The sequence below is a fragment of the Xiphias gladius genome, chromosome 8 (assembly GCF_016859285.1).
Source record: "Xiphias gladius isolate SHS-SW01 ecotype Sanya breed wild chromosome 8, ASM1685928v1, whole genome shotgun sequence".
Classification (NCBI taxonomy): Eukaryota; Metazoa; Chordata; class Actinopteri; order Istiophoriformes; family Xiphiidae; genus Xiphias; species Xiphias gladius.
In genome coordinates this window covers 10,051,357-10,064,283 of record NC_053407.1, presented here as the reverse complement: position 1 = coordinate 10,064,283, position 12,927 = coordinate 10,051,357, and the positions used below count along the sequence as shown (strand labels likewise).

The following is a 12,927-nucleotide window of genomic DNA, read 5'->3' as shown; positions in this document are numbered from 1 at the left end:
TTGGATTGTGTTATGAGTGGGACAGAACAAAGCAGCATATCAGTGATGCATATTTCTGTTAGTGGGAAGCAGCCAAAGACTCACTACTGGTTTCCATGTGATGTCTTGCCATTTGAAAGCAACTGTTTGAAACTTATAATTTTCCCAAGTTGTAATCTTAAGTGGTTTTCCACTAAGGCAAGCTTCAGCTACTTTAAAACCATGGCAGCACAAACCATGTCTGTATTTTGTTAGAAAACAAATAAATTGGCTTTGGCATTTGGTGGGAATTATATTTTTCATGATTCCATGAAAGACACTTGCAGACAGACACAACAGACTCATTGGAGCTGAGAAGTTACATGTATTACTTTATGACACGCAACCAATTAAAAGAATTCGCCCTTCTTTCAGAGTTGTCTATACTTCTTGTAAAGAGGTCATGTAAAACTGTGGGGCCCAAAAACACACTGCTCATTGAATTACCCTGATTATTAAGTTAAACACATCAGCAATATATGTAGACTCTCAGGCCCAACGTGAACGAATTTAAAGGATACATACGTTTAAGTTAACACGGTTTTCATATAATTTTACCCCATTAAAATCGACTTGAATCTTCTCACTCATTGTTCTGTGCAATTTTTTTTTTTTTTTTTTTTTAAATAATGTATCAGTAAGCCTTCTTTAGGCCCATCAGTTTATGACATGTACCTCTTTAAACATGCCAATTTCAAGTAAGCTTGTATTTAGGGTGTACAGTCACACACAAGGTATATCGGGAATCCTCTACAGTAAAAGAGAATCTAAAAAAACATCTCTGCAATTCGGCTTTCATGTAAAAACCCGCCCGCCTTGCCCTGTTTTGTAAACCAGTCTAATGTTTCTGACACCATGTGAAGGCGGCAGTACTACTGCGTCACGTTGGAGAAGACCAATCGGATTAAACCGAGTTAAAACACGCAGGCTCACTCCAAGGAATAGTGGGGGTTTCACACCGAACATTTTCAAAGGAAGTCAGGTACATGCTGACAACATAGAATTTTGTACGAACTATTAATGCAAAATTCTGCTGTATTATCGTTTTAGCATAAAGCGCGGTGAAATTAATAAATTAGTAATGTTTCGGCACCGTGTTGTTATTTATAGACTGGCTCTCTCCCCCCTCCTTGTAGTCCTTGTGGTTTAGACCGATCCCTCTCTGTCAGTTTCAAGTTGCGCCTTCTCCTCGGCTGTGTGGCTCCTAGCTCTGGCCTTAACAAGCATTACCCATGAAATAATAGACCAGTCCTGTGGATTTAACGGGGAAATCTGTGTCTACAAAGGGACATGGATTCATTCCGGCGATAAATGAGTGGAATATAAACACGCTGGATTCAAAGGTGAGAAGAGATATCCCTCCCGATTGCTTGACAAACACGGCGCATTTTTAACGTTACCCTGGGACCGGCTGACTGCACCTCTGCGTGTTTGGGAATGTGACGGTCTGGTGGTTTTAATAGAGCAACTAACGATTTAACTACGTGGCCCTGCAATAAATCAGACATGTTCCTCTGTATAGTGCATGCTGTAATGGTTCATCAGTGGTCATCTACCAACCCCGTTTTTGAAGCAGTTTAGCTCTCAGCCTGTTACAGATCGGATGGGACAGCCTGTGGAATGTGGTGGATGGTGGCAATATATACACTCCTGATTAATTATACTGTAATATCTCGTCTTGTACCAAACCATGTTGTCCAAAAGTTTCTTAGCAATGGACAAATACTTGACTGGGTGTTATTGAGTTGGCAGGGGCACATAATAGTACAGATATGCATCCTTCAAACAGCTTGACATCTGAATTTGTGAAGTTCCTGGAGGTTTGGGATCATGTTTTTATAATAACACAGGTACAACTTAGCTGGGGAAAAAAAAAAAAATCAATTCATTCCATGGACCTGATTAGACTCTCAGGAGTGACTACTTGTTGTAATGGTTGGTGATTTATCTGTGCATGAAACATTTCTGCAAATAATAGTATAGAACTACATATTTGGTTCCAAATTTGTATTAAAATCCACAAAAATGCAACAGATGTCTGCTGTTCAGTATCTATTAGATGCTTTGTTACAGTTTTCCTGTTGAATGCAAATGGTGTGACCTTGACAGCAGGATTCTTTCCTCTTTGATTTCTTTATTGAAGAGGAGAAACTGGGTGAGTTTTTAATTGAGCAACTTGTTTTCACACTCTTGTCTAAGTCAGAAATTGAATCATGCATATGTTCGAGGCAAGGAAACAGACAATCTGTTATGATGTTGCTGCTTAAAGAGTCTGAGGGGTGCGCTGTTGTTTTGATGCACAGCACCTCATTTTTTTCTCCACAACACAGACCGACACCTCTGTGGTAGGCATGCGATTCCCAGGTCACTAGAAGTCTCCTCCTGATCCCTATGGATGAACACTTTTGTTTGATGCTTCTGTTTTTGTTCTTGTCGGCTGGCTGCACAGTGACCTCAACAATGATAACAATACCATATTACTCCAGCTGACCCAGATCAGGCCACACAGCAACAAGAGTCAGTCTGTGGCTAAGTGGAGCAGTAAGGTTCTGACCTGACAGGCGTTTGCCTTGGACAAAGACTCTTATCCTGTCTCCGTTGGGTGATGGAGCATTTGTTGTATTGATCAGTGATACTGACCATTTGTTGCATTTCATCCACCTCCTTTTCAGGCTGTAGCAACTCCAGCAACACTAGACTTTGGACATCTTCTCTAAGGTTCACAAGGTGTTGCTAGGCAGGCAGACGTTAATTGGGATGTACTGACTCTATAAAGCTGCATGTGTTTATCGTAACTCAGAGTTTCCCTCTCAAGAGATCAGGATGTGGAGCAGAGAAGGAGGATGAAGTTTGCTTGGTGGCTGACTCAGCACAGTTAGGAACTGATGAAGGCTGCAGTTTGGCTTTCTGGAAAGGAGCTGGGTCAGCCTGTAATCTGCAGCATGCTCTGCAACGTTTGTTAACATAGGTGCAAGGACAGTGTTGTGTCAGTTCTGTGTTTTGCAGTTTTCTGCAGTTGATTAAATTGCCTTAAATCCTCTTTCTCAAATTAATATAACTTTCCAAAATCTCTATTCAACAAACACATTGATTTTTACGTCACTCAGTACCAATGGGCATACATACAAGAGGCAAACCATAAACTAAAATAAAATGCCTATCATCTGTCCCATCAGAATTTGGAACATAATTTTCAAAGTGAAATGATCACAGTATAGTATACAGTAGTACAGGGTTGGGTAATATGACTAAATATACCTTGAGGCTGTAAAAATGTGTCTGGAGGGTTAGGGTTAGGGTTAGTCAGTTGTGGGCAATGTTGCAGATCAGTGAGAAGGACTGATTTATGGCGGTGTTGGATTTCAAGGACTTTTGTAATTTTAAAATTATTAAATTCTATGGATTAGCCAAAAACAAACAGTTCCATCTCAGTTTCTGAATAAAATGTTCTCAAAATGCACTCTATCAAAATATATATTGACAATATTATGAAAATTTAGATATACTGTAAGATTTTGTCTATCTTGTACAATCGTAGTTTAGTGGTATATTTTGGATTTTCTTTTCTGCTAAAGACAAACATACATGCAATTCTGGATTCTTCAGTTTATTCATAATGAATAGTCATGTTTCTTTTTATATTAATCCATGTTCAGTACACACCCCTGTATTTTCATTGCCCTGAAATTGCCCAGCATAAAATGAGTGAATCAGATTTGATGCTGGAGCATGGTTTATCAGTCGCAACCGTGGAAGCTAGTGTAGATGTTTAGAGAGATAGGGTGAGGCTGAGTCACTGTGACCTCTCACTGACTTTACACTTAGAGGGACAGAGTGAGTTCCTGTCTGGCTCTGACCCCCCACGACACTACCATGTACCATGAATTTGGAAACACAGTTAGATGAAAGGACAGAAGTCCGCTGAAGGCAGCTCCTGCTGTGTCATAAACGGATGGATGTGTCCCAACTGTCAGGTTCTGCCCAGAGATCTGTTTCTGTTGTTGAATCATCAGAATCTCGTTGGCCCCTGTTGATGTCAAACCACTATGCATATCTGAACTGGTCTAGTCTGAAGTACGTCCTTAAAAGGAGAAATGTCAGTAAGTAGATCCTCAAGGGCATGTTGTTAACTGTTGGCGGGTTGTGTTTTGCAGCAGGCACTCACTGTAAGAAAATCAGTGTATTGAAGGACAATTACCATGTTATCCATGTAACTCTGTCCTTTATGGAATTAGGTCATGATGATTAACGTTACTCCTGAGTGTTGAGTCAGACAGACCTTGTAAAAGCAAACAGTCTGGTAGAAGCCATTAAGATATCATTAAGGTTATCTAAAAGCTCTAATCTATAAACTCAAGACCTTTTGTTACGAAATAATTCCCTTCCCTTTTCCTAAGGTTTTGAGGTCCCACATATGATATGGTTGATGAAATGTATCTACCAATATTCTCCTTCTTCACTATCATCAAGCTTTTAACTTAGAAACGTGTCATAATGCAGATTAGATTTGGAGAATTTACAAAGGGACTGGTTGAAGTTGTGCGTGTAACTTACGAGTATGGCCCCAGTCCATTTGCTCCAGTTATTTCTCGCAGCTCGGGATTAAAGACTTCTTGGCTGCTTCTACCTTACAGGTCAGAGGTAGGTCAGTATGATGAATGTATTCCTAAGGCAAGGCCAACGGGACTGTTTACATTTTGCCAGTCTGCTGACCCTTGAAACTTTAGCAGAGCTGAGAAATCTTATTTCTATCTGTCTGTATGATGAATGACACTGATTATCAAGGACTAAATATACTCAAAACACTGGAATACAGAGGACTCAGGAGGGGTTATTGTTTTCAAGTTTAGCAAGGAGGTTTTCAACATTGTAGGAAAACACTGCCAATAGGCTGCCGTGCTAGATGACTCATACATTGCATCCTGTGCATAATACCTCTCATGTCTGAAATAATTTCCATCAAAGTTCCAATTAACAGTTAGCAAGATTTTTGAAAGCTAATTTTCCTGCTAAATGGAACTTACATTGTTATCAGTTTCTCATGTCGGTCACTTTAAACAGGCTGCAGCCTTTAGCTGCGGACCAATTCTGGGATTTTTCTAGAGGACCACTAATCATTATTTACCAATTACCAATTGATTAATGAACCCACGGAGAATTATCAACCAACTTTTCAGTTTCCCTCAGCTCTCCGAAGGTTTTTCAGACCTTTCCTTAGCTCATTGTTTGGGTTTTATGCTCCACAAATAGCTGTCATCAACCTAATTTCCAGCAGCTGACTGTTGATAAATTAACTGTACACTACCTTCTCAGCACAAAACAGCATACAGACAAAGTTAAACATTTAGCAGCTAAAGAGTCAGACATTTTTATTGAATATTTGTGATGATTCCCCATGAATGCTAATGTTGCTCCTTGGTTTGCAGTATATGTAAATAGGCAACCGTTTGCTAATATGTTAGCCACTTTATTTATGCCGGTTGACAGTGTTTTAATCTATATTGTAAATTAGATTATACTCAGATTTGTTGGTACTTTGGCTTGGTAGTTTCTGCTTTTTTTTAAAAAAGAACATTTTTCTTGATTAATTGTTAAGTAATTCAGCGGCTAGCAGTAGCAGTTTGCCGTTAGGGCTACTTAATAACTCGGCAGCCAAGAGTTGTAAATGGAACATTAAGCTTTATTTAATCAGAAGATATTTTCACTTTTTTGGCATTTTTTTGAGCATTTTGCCTGTATTGGATAGTTACAATAGAGACAGAGACAGGAAACATAGGAAAGAGAGAGGAGTATGATGTACAACATGTGTCCCCTGGCTAGAATCAATCCGGAGATGTTACACGGGAGGCGTCTTAATTAATAAGCTACAAGATGCCCCATGTTTTCAATTTTTTTTCTTTTATATAGCAGGTCCTCACTATAATTTGAAACATGCGAAGTCCATATCTTTACTTAGCCACTTCCAACCTAATACCCAAACATTTTGTAATCATTTCTAGGCTTACTGTATACCTAAACCTAACCATTTATTATTTAAACGCAACCGTTTTTTTTTTTTAACCTCAGATAACAACTTAAAAATCTTTCAAGTAATATCTAAACAATTGACAATTCAGCTTTGAAAACACGGGGCCACTGACAAGGAGCTTTATAATTCAAATATAACCTTTGGTCACGTAACTTCGTATTTGTCTCAGCAATCTTAGTGCATACTGCTGACAGTCGTGCTTAGTAGGTGCTGAATAACATGGTCAGTTTTTTTTTTTTTTCCATTTTCTGTACTGTGGCTTATTGTCAACATTAGTATTCTTATACAAAGACACTGGCTGAAATTCCAGACATTTAGGGCAGCCATGTAGAAATACATACTTATTTTATGTATTTGCCTATTCGCTACTGTGTTGCTTCATTTGCTGTCATTGAATTTTAATATTGGCTGATCTGTAAAACATTAATCGGTCTAAATAATGTATTACTTGAACAGTTTTTTAAAGTTACATGTATCTTCTCTTCTCAAATTCTCACCTGTTGAGGCCTAAACTGTGCAAACTCTGTAAACCAGGATCCACAGAATTAATAAACCACGTCTCTGTACTCCAAGACATGAGAGCGCAGTAGCACTGAGGCTTGTTACCAAGCACTATGTTGGTGTAGCCTGATAGCCATGCTGTAACCAGTCAGGTGTTATTGTAATAAAGCTTTATATTCTGAAACCTACATAACAGCTTGTTCTTTTCAGCTATCAGGCTTCAGGAAGCGTCTAACAGCTGCTCAGCCTTTAGCCGCTAACCTTCCTTCCAAGCCAGGCCGTTTCACTCCAGTAAACTGTTCACCCCTCTTGAGACCACATCATATTTCACATTCACTATCAGGGGTGTACTTCCAACTGCTCCTCAATTCCATAGTAGCTGATGCTATGACAAGCAGAAGGCTAGTCTTATCATTGTAAGGTCAGTATGAAAGTTAACTGGAGGGTTTGTGTTTGTGCCCCCATGAGGCCATACCTTTTTGGTTATATTTGAGACGGATGCTGAGCTTTAACCTGTTTCAGGAATGGTAAAGTAACGTTCTGAAACCACCATCACAACCATGAAGTGAAAAGAGTTACCCATTTTGATGGGTTACCCATTTTAACATTTTGGGAAATTTTCTTTCTGAGAATGAGATGAGAAAATAAGTATCAGTCTCATGTTTCTGCATTAAATAACAGAGCTGTTCTCAGAACCTGTTTAGCCTAGCTTAGCATAAAGATCAGAGGCAGGGGAAACAGCTAGCCTAGTTCTGTACATTGTTCAAATGTACACCTTCCAGCACCTCTAACGCTGACTTATTTACACATTGTATCTTGTTGGTTTAATATGTAGATAACCGAAAATACAATAACATCCACCCAGAAGTTCTGTGCAGCTTCTCCAGCTAAAGCACAGATATCCAGATGCAGTAGGTGAGCACATGTGTTGGTTTTGGCTTCTGTGCAGTGCAATGGTACCAATAATGATACCAATGGTACTAAGTCCTTTAAAATACTATTGGGCAGTCTCTGGGCAGTCTCTGGGTAACCTTCAGGAGAATTTTAGCCTCATTAATTGCCAAAATTATTGTGGCTGCATATCATAACAAAATGTTATTTATGGAATGAATATTGTTGTGGCCAATAGAGATAATTTTTAGGGACCCCCCTTGAGAACAAGGCAATACATCTGAAGGGGTTTATTCTGATTAGAATAAATTTGAAACATAGAAATGGAGGCAGGGTTGGCTTGGGGCTCAGAAATCCTTGAAGTTTTGATGTGAGGAATATAAAACTATACATTGTAAAGTTTTTGAAAAAGAATGGATCTTTATAGTGCTTTGTTTGATGTAGCCTCACTTTCATCAGTTGGCCTTAAATTTGATTCCACGACAGCAAAGTACACGGAATTTCCCACAGTTATTTATTGGGTCAAAATTTGTGACTTCTCACACTGGATTTTAATGGAACTCTTTTAAGGTCTGTTTACTCTCCCCTCCTTTACAGTTAATCCATCTCCCCAGAACTCATTTCTGTTCATTTACTGAAACATAACTTTAAGCCAAGCACTTAAAGTTGACTGAAGTAAACACTTCATCTAGTGTTTACATGTAATCTGTGCAGCACCTGCCAAACACTCAATTTGACTAGTGCCTGCATCTCATAATATGTGAAAGGGATTAAACTGTAATTTGGGAGGACTCTGTTTTCATGCTTTCTTCTGTCAACCTGTTGGCATGCTTCATGGCTCTGGTTGGTTGTTCAGTTACCTTCCTACTGGATGAGCCTGCTGCTCTGCATGGTTCACACAGGAAGGCTTACCTTCCTCTGATCCCGCGTGTGCTGAACTATTTAGTGGAACTGGCACAAGGGGGATGAAATGATTGAGCAGTGTTAGGTTGGGAAGAAAGCCTGTCTTGCATATTCTCACGCTACTGTCTGTTTGATGTGCATATGTGAGCAATCTAAACTTATTGTGATCATTTCGCTGTGGGGCATATTTACAGACTTTCTTGAGGGGTTTGACTTGAGGATGGGGAAAGAAACTTTTTGGAGTTTTCTTAGGTTATCACAGCTGAAAATACAGGTGTGGCTTATTTCATTTATAAACAAAAATGTAACCTCTCAATTGAACTGAAAGTGAATTGAAGAGTGAGTCGGTGATGTAACAAATTGGAGATTTTGTTACCAACTGAGTGAAAGCCAGCTCTGAACAATGAGCTTTAGTAGTATGCACTCACTGGCTAAACCTCCTACCGAGGAGGGTAGGTCTTGGCCCAGTTGATATTTGTATACCTGCTCTCAACAGTCCTCAATTTACAGTCATCTTATTGGGTTTCCTTGTCTTCACTCTTGTAGTGGGCTCAGTGTAATTATAAGATGATTCTCCGTTGCGGCTGGGACCTCCGGGGTTGTTAGTTTGCTGCAGTTGCTTTACTGCGCTCTGACAGGCTGTCAAAAGACCAAATTTGAGGATGTTTGAGCCTTGGAGAAAGGTCAGAGAATCTGCAGGTCTGGATAGAGGTCCTGGCTAGTCAGTCTGGTTGCAGAGAGGACTACTGGTAGCTCATTCTGTTGATTCCCCTCATCTCACAATCCCCATACTTCCCGTGACTTGTTTATCATCTGAACTGCTCACAGCTGCGCCCACGCACAGAGATTAGAGAAAGCAAGCGTGGATGTGACAGGATTATGGCTTGTGCTGTCTGTGTGTCACTGTTGCATGTCCCATCAAGGCTTAGAAAGTAGCAGCATTTGGGGTGGAGTCAGATGAAATTGATCATAAAATGATTTCAAATGAGGCACTGATGTTAGCAAATCTAGAAACGATAAATCTCAAAATGTTGAACAATGAAGGTCCTTCACATGGGACAATGTTTTTGTAATGCGTTTACCTCAGCAAATGTTTTTTTAAATTTATTTATTTATTTTTTTACTTTTCCATTGATTATTTGGATGAATGTTTAGCATCAGAATATAGCAGCTTTTCCTGTTGTTTCTATGTTTTCTCTTACAAACATAAAAAAAAATGTCAGAGGATAAATCTCCACTATTATGACCACAATTTGTAGTTTCATAACCACAATTCCACTCTCACTTCAGTCAACCCTGGCAAGAAATCACACAAAACCTGTAGTGGGAATATCAGTTTGTTTCTCATTCTTTCTTTGCAAATTTCCAGGCTGCCTGGCTGTCAAATTCGGTCTAGAATCCTGGCTGTTTTCTGAGCTGCTTCGAAGTTTAAACATTAGCTTTGTAATTAATATGGGGAAGAGAGCAGACCCCAAAGAGTGAACAGAGTTGCACTGCAGTTTCCCATGGCCTGCCAGAATAAGAAATATACCGTGGGTTAGCCCTTGTGTATTAAATGTGTAATCTAGTTATGAGGCCTCGAAGGTGAGTTTTTATGTCTTGGCCCAGCTGATTATATTCCTGTCCATCATCCTTCATGTCTGAACACACAGAGAGACAAAGGATTCAACTCGAGATGTTTGGTTTGTCAGGAAACAATAGAAACACTCTGATTGACATTATAGATATTGTTGGGTGTACTATAGGCCTAATTACTATCTAGCTTTTGATTATTGACATATTCAGTTTCTGTAAGATTTCTCCTCTGTTACATGAAAAAAAGCAGTTGAACAGTTCTGTATCCAGTATGAAGCATCCTCTCCTTCCCTCCTGCATGCCTCCATTCCACACTGGTCGTGACTAAGCCTTGGAGACTAGTCTGTGTTGACTGTGTTTGCCTACTGGTCTCAGATTACACTTCCTGGTTCCCCGGGAGGGATGGATTTGAGTATATGAGTAACCAGATACATACCTCCATCTCACTGCACACTCTAGTGTGAAGTATGCAAATGACCAACACAGACAATCATATGTAAAAAAAACACATGAAGATTTTTATGAGCAGGCCTATTGATAGCACAAACGATTGAACAGCTGTGCTTTACAGTGTTTTTGCAATTTCCTTCCATAACTCTTGTCGTTCATCGTGTTTATGGCTACGTAGCTGCAGCGGCTGCTCTACTCTTGTTATGAAAGGCATAGAGGTGGAGAAGTGGCATTCAGGTTGGGATTTGAGAGATTTCCTAAATCAAATAGCTGCAGCAATTGCTGGCAGGCAGCTCTAATCGACCATGTTTGACACCCATAAGCAAGTAGTCTGGGCCAAGGCTCAGACTCCCCTGGAATCTGTTACTAACATGAATTTCATTAAAAAAAGACCTTTTGTCATAAGCAAATATTCCCCTGAGTAGTCTCAGAGACAGATTTTGGGTTATTTTTTTCATTGGCTGTGCTATTTCACACTTTTAAACCAATCCATTTCAAATCCCTTGTCATGGTTGGAATGGGTCTGATATAGGCCAGTAGATTCAGAAGAAAAGGGGCTAAGATTCAGTTAAGTCCTGACTTTTTTTTGGACAGAATTGAAGGTTGCCTTGGCAGCACAACTGAGCAGACAGGGACTAGTATTGCTCTCGGAGTAGGACCTCTGATCTACAATCACTTTAGCCCTTTACATTACATAATTTGAGAAGGTCATGTGCTATTTAATTTTAACTCTAGAAGGTGTGTAGTTAAAACTGCTTTTACTACTATATACAGCACAGTAAAGCACATATAATTCAGATTAACTATTGTTTTCACAGATACATGGAAAGTTCTTGTTATGGAAGGTTGATACTTTTCTTGTTGAGATTGAAAATGAAAGGGGTATCAAATATTTCCAGCATGCATAAAGCAATACGGAGGATGTATTTGAGGCATCCAGCATAATTTATTGGTAGTGTACTGTATAGTAGTCAAACACCGATGTGGTCAGTAGCGAGGTTGGCAAAAACCAAAGATGCAGCATGTACATGTTGCATTTACGTAGCAGGACACAGCAGAAGTGTTGAATTTGACTGAGAACATGATGTTTTTCCACTGCGCTGAATATTAATGTGTCAGTCTGTTTAGTGTTTAAGAGAGGACAACATGGAAATAGTATGTTTACTGGCTCAGAGGCTGATCTGCTGCCGGAGTTGGTTCAAGCAGTAGTGATTCAAATGCCAGATGGTTTGGAGACGGCCTCTGCCAGAAGCAAGTTGAGTTTCCGTCAAGAAATGTTTGTGTACTCAGTGAGCTTTGAGGCTTTGCCTGTTGCTGTGAATAGACACACAACTGTCCTCTCTGCTGTGCATATGATTAGAACCCTAGGCTCATAATGAGTATATCTAGACAATAACAGATATCAGAGACAGTAAACCAGCTATTTATCCACTCTGTTGACTTGAGCCTCATGTGTATTATCATTATGCTGACACGCAGTGATAATGTTTTGAGTGATCCATTATTACTGCCATTTCAGGTAATTATATTTCCTGGTTAAGACACACATTCTTTCTACACTGGTGTTTATAGACACTATTCTTCGTAACACCTCTCATAATATCATCCTACGGCTACTGTCCTGCCAGACTTACCTGTGTTGAGTTTGACCTGAGGCTTCACATTCCTACCTTAGGTTTACAGCTGTGGTTTGCAAGCAGACACAGTAATGATGAGCATCCCTGGCAAAGTTTCAGTCCTTTTTTTGAAATATGAATGAAAGAATACACTTGAAGAAATTAGAGTCTGATGCTTTTAAGTGGTGTGGCGAAACAGCCTAATTTTATGAATAGACTTGTTTTCCTGCTTCCCACTTGCACCTTAACTATTATGCAAAGCTGTGCAAGGGGCAGACACACACACACACACACACACACACACACACACACACACACACACACACACACACACACACACACACACACACACACACACACACACACACACACACACACACACACAAACACACTCAAACACCTTTAATGAGGAAATTCTAGTTGGAGGCATTACAGTGTTACTACAAAATTAATGTAGCATGCTTGTATTACTGTGTGTGGTTCAAAATTGGGGTAAACACATATTTATAATTTTTGAATGTTCACTTATAAAAAGATCAAAAAAGTGAATGCCTTCCACCTCTATAGTTATTGTTCTGTAACCTTTACTCTAACCTTTACTCCAATCTCCCTGTGAGGGGAAACTGACAATTAGAGAAATATGTGTGTGTGTATATAAATATATATATAATATAAATAATATATATAATATGTGTGTGTGTGTGTGTGTGTATATATATGTATATATATGTGTGTATATGTGTGTGTGTGTGTGTGTGTGTATATATGTGTGTGTGTGTGTATATATATGTATATGTATGTATATATGTATATGTATGTATATATATGTATGTATATATGTATATGTATATATGTATGTATATATGTGTATATGTATGTATATGTGTATATGTATGTATATATGTGTATATGTATGTGTATATGTATGTATATATGTATATGTAT

General features: G+C 39.1%; 1 protein-coding gene across 30 annotated transcripts in view; it reads left to right on the top strand.

Moving 5' to 3' along the window:
* Positions 1-12,927, top strand: part of mical3a (microtubule associated monooxygenase, calponin and LIM domain containing 3a) — an 87,843-nt gene that overhangs the window by 25,403 nt on the left and 49,513 nt on the right. For 28 of the 30 annotated variants that reach the window (XM_040133478.1, XM_040133471.1, XM_040133452.1 and 25 more), the window contains exon 1: positions 1,210-1,361. The exons of the other annotated variants lie outside the window; for them this stretch is intronic. The gene's annotated coding sequence lies outside the window, so the exon portion shown is untranslated. Of the gene's footprint in view, positions 1-1,209; positions 1,362-12,927 lie in introns of those variants that run through there. 30 annotated transcript variants of the gene reach the window in all.